The sequence below is a fragment of the Columba livia genome, chromosome 1 (genome assembly GCF_036013475.1).
Source record: "Columba livia isolate bColLiv1 breed racing homer chromosome 1, bColLiv1.pat.W.v2, whole genome shotgun sequence".
NCBI classification, from domain to species: domain Eukaryota; kingdom Metazoa; phylum Chordata; class Aves; order Columbiformes; family Columbidae; genus Columba; species Columba livia.
The window spans coordinates 129166140-129170965 of record NC_088602.1 but is presented as its reverse complement, the minus strand read 5'-3'; positions in this window follow the sequence as shown (position 1 = coordinate 129170965).

Sequence of the window (4826 nt, the reverse complement as noted above, 5' to 3'; positions counted from 1 at the left end):
TCTGTAGAGAGAAGGAATAAACCAGATTAATATAGACTGTTTTGCTGCTTATTAAGCTGTGAAAGAGGTAAAAGTATGAGGCATAAAGAGATAGATGTGACACACACAGTGGTATGTGCTTCACTACATAGCCAGAAGTAAACTAGATAATCAGAATGATTTCTGAATAAATGGAAATCCACCTGTTATTTTTCTTGAATGTGAATTCAATCTAAGTTGGATACTAGTTTGTATTATCTCTCTTCCTTATATCTTTCACGCACATATAACTTTAGAAGACTTATGTCTGTGTACTTGCAGACTATGATAATGGTTGCTCTTCTGTCATTTTAATCCAATCTGTAGCATTTTACTTCTATTTAGCTTCTATTCTTATATCATCTTTTGTTCAGGCCCCTTCTCATTGCTTTTGATAAACTTGGTTCTACAAATTTGTTGTGATTAAGGTAACCTTTCCAAGCACAGTGGCTTTCACTGCTTGATGGTATTCAGAGAGGCATGAAAGTGCACATACAAGTCACTATCTCTAAAGTATTTCAGACCTAGACATATGTATATTTCAAGTAACTGTTCTGTGTCAGATAAGAAAATTACTTAGGGGACAATAATTTGTGGCTGTGAAGATGGCACTCTCCATTTCCTTTCTTTTATGTCTGCATTTGGTTAACAATTTTATTGATGATTTAGAGAATAAATGGCTGATCAGGAAAGAAGAGTTCAGCAATTAACCTTCACTTCAAAGACCTATTCTGCCTCTCTTGTTCCAGTTTATCAGCATATTCTGGTTTGTGAATAATCTGTTGTCTTACATGTCGTTTTCCTGTGCTGAAAGCAGCTTGCTTTTGAGGGAAGGTACTGGAAAGAAGTTTATGTGAAGAAAACAACTTTGAAGTGTTATGTCCAAAGCGCTGGTACTGAAATAAATAGCTGAATGGTTCGCTTTCACAGACAAAATATCCAAATAGAAGTCTGTGAGGTTTAACTGTTTAGCTTTGTAACCAGTGTGAATGTCACCCTCTTGTTCCTGGTTTTACACCATCCCTGGAAACATTCAAGGCCATGCTGGACAGGGCTCCGTGCAACCTGATGTAGTTGAAGATGTCCCTGCTCATTGCAGGGGAATTGGACTATATGACCTTTGAAGATCTCTTCCAATACAAACTATTTGATGATTCTGTGATTCTATGATTTTACTTCTAGGACTACTAAATGTGGGCAGTTGGAGGGAGAAACATCATTACATAATCATGGGACTGAATTTATTGGGAGGTTGGACTTTCTGATGAAGCTGTAAAAATAAAAATATCGAAATGTCTTGCTGTGACTCTGAGCCTAACATCACCTGGGTAATCATTTGCTCAAAGTTGTGATAGGCTTACTTCATTCTCAGTGGGAATTAATGTCTGCAAAATGGGCTTCATGAATTTGGTATCCAGGAACATATGACAGCTACATCTGAGGGTATATAAAGTAACCATTTTGAAAAACTACAGCACTGCTATCACAGTATCACAGTATGTTTGGGATTGGAAGGGACCTCAAAAGATCATCTAGTCCAATCGCCCTGCTGGAGCAGGAACGCCTAGGTGAGGTCGCACAAGAACATGTCCAGGCGGGTTTTGAATGTCTCCAGAGAAGGAGACTCCACAACCTCCCTGGGCAGCCTGTTCCAGTGCTCTGTCACCCTTACTGAGAAGAAGTTTTTTCTCAAATTTAAGTGGAACCTCTTGTGTTCCAGCTTGATCCCATTATCCCTTGTCCTATCATTGTTTGCCACCAAGAAGAGCCTGGCTCCATCCTCGTGGCACTCACCCTTTATATATTTATAAACATTAATAAGGTCACCCCTCAGTCTCCTCTTCTCCAAATTAAAGAGACGCAGCTCCCTCAGTCTTTCTTCATAAGGGAGGTGCTCCACTCCCTTAATCATCTTGGTTGCCCTACGCTGAACCCTCTCCAGCAGTTCCCTGTCCTTCTTGAACTGAGGGGCCCAGAACTGGACACAATATTCCATTCCTATCTGTGGGACCAGACCACTGAACACTGCTACATCCTAACAAGCTGTTGTACAAAGCTGGACCATAATATTCAGATACTATATGCTCTATGTATATAGGATACATGTGAATACGTTTATAACCATGTACCATAAATTTACCATTCCCCACAAATGCCATGATTATGTTTTTAGTTAGTTATTTTGAGATTTTCATGTGACTGAAGCTACAACCTGTGAAAAAAAAAGTATTATTAGCAAGGTTCATATTCACAAGAACAAAACATGCTGGGAACATCTTCAGTAAACACAAATACATTTTCTAAGGAAAAAAAAAATTACACCCACAATTTTAAAAAGTTAAGCAAAAATACTGCTTTTTCCCCTAACTATCACCCTGTCTGGTAAAAAAGCTGAAGATGAAATGTAGAAAACATGCCTTTTTTTATATATATATTCCTCCAATTCATTCAAAAATCAGTGCCACATTTGCCACCTTCCTGTCATAGGTATCAAGAACATTTTACATGAGTGTTTTCACCTTCCTGCCTGTAAACCAGCTGTTTCAGAATTGTGTTGTCATAGGATTTTTATTTGAAAAAGATTTGATGATTTAGTATTTAGCAATTTAGTATCATTTGCTTGTTCCATAACCTCTTATCCAGTCAATTCAACTTCAGAAAACACATCCGGTGAGGACCAGTTACAAAAAGAAGTATTTCAGCATGAGTTTCAGCATAGATTTCATCTATTTCATAGCATCAATAGATGTTGATAAATAATTTAACTCATTTGCAGGGGTTTTTTTGAGTGCTACTGTTATTCAAGGCTGTGTAATAGGTCTCGTTTTGGGACATCCTCAACTCATTGATAGTGTGTCTGCTTCAGTATTACCTGTTCAGTGTACCTGAGAGTCATAGAAGTTTCAGCATAGCACAAAACTGTTAGGTCACTGGCAATACAGATCTGGTACTATCCTCTTCCCACTCAGTCCTAGGATTTCAATCCACATTCATTGAGATGGTTGCTTTTTTCATTTGAACCCGTTCTAAATCCTTATTACAGATAGCATTGTTCCACCATCAGCACAACTGATCTTGATTGAATATTGTCTATTCTCTGTTACATTATCCTGGTCACTCCAGTCTTTCCTTCAAATTTCTGGTCTAACTTCTGCCAAATTCACTTAGGGCTGCACATACCTCTTATTTTTTTAGACAACTTTAATGTAAGAAAAAACAGATATATCACTGTTTTGTTCCCTTGTGAGTATCTTATTTCAATAGTATTATTTCCCCATTCTCCATCTGATTAATTCCATCCTCTGATTTAACCATCTTCTAAGGTTAAAGAATTTCCATTACTTTGACCAGAATTTTGAAACCTCTTCTGCACTTGTGATAAGATATGAAAATGCATTGATGTAGTTTGAAACACAGTGCAAAATTAAATAGAGACACCAATACAGGTACCTGTTAAGACTTGAGAAATCAGGTAGCCCAACAGTGGTGAGGCTGCTGCAGCTCTCTGTCTCTAGGTTCACCCACTAGCAAGGCTAAGTGTGTATTCCCAATAGGCATACAAACACGTACACAATATAAATATATGTATACACAAAGCCAACCACACAAACCAATACAGACAGAAACACTCATGCAAACAGAGATGCTACTAACAAATCTGGATGTATGAACCCCTGAGGCCAGCAGCCCCATGATGCTTCCTGGTACAGACCCCCCTCACTCACAGATACAAACCCCCATGCAGTCCTTCACACACGCATGTGCACGCCCACACACACACACTGGATCTCAGTAATTGGCCTGGGACACTCAATCTGCCCTGCAACTGGCACTGAACTCGCCAGTCCTCCAGTTACCTCAGACACTCACAGACACACTGGAACCCACACAGGCAAATTAGATAGATTGGTGCCTTGGGTAATCATCAATCATCAGTGAAATTTAATAAGAACAAGTACCAGATTCTGCACCTGGGAGAGAGGAATAACAGACACAAGTATAAATTGGGAGAGGAGTGGCTGGAGAGTAGCCCTGCAGAAAGGGATGTGGGGGTGTTGGTTGACAATGTACGTCAGCAGTGTGTGCCCTGACAGCCAAGAGGGCAAACCATAGCCTGGTGTGCATTAAAGACAGTATAACCAGCCAGGTGATTGTCCCACTGTATACCTTCAGTACTGTGTGCCATTCTGAGTCCCACAATTTAAGAAGTATGCATCCAAACAAGGGTAACAAAGCAGGTGAAATGGCTGCAAGGTATGTCCTGTGAGGAGTGGCCAAGGACACCAGGTTTATCTAGTTTGGAGAAAAGGAGGCTGAGGGGTGACCTCGTTACTCTCTACAGCTTCCTAAAGAGGCGATGTGGAATGGGAGTTGCTGACCTCTTCTGCCTGGGATGCAGTGACAGGATGTGTGGGAATGATTCAAAGCTGCTTCAGCGATGCTCAGTCTTGACATTAGGAAACATTTATTTACTGGGAGGGTGGTCAAACACTGGAACAGGCTTCCTAGAGAGGTGGTCAAGCCTGCAAGCCTGCCAGTGTTTAAGAAGCATTTGAACAATGCCCTTAATAACATGCTTTAACTTTTGGTGAGCCCTGAAGTGATCAGGCAGCTGGACTACATGATCGTTGTAAGTCCATTCCAATTCAAATTATTCCATTCCATTCCATTCCATTCCATTCCATTCCACTCTATTCTATATACACTCTGGATCTCCCAGAAACTGGCCTTAGACATGCAGTCTTCTTGCTAGTGTCACAAAAGTGATTTGGATCATTCATTGACCAAGGAGGAAAGGAACACAAGGG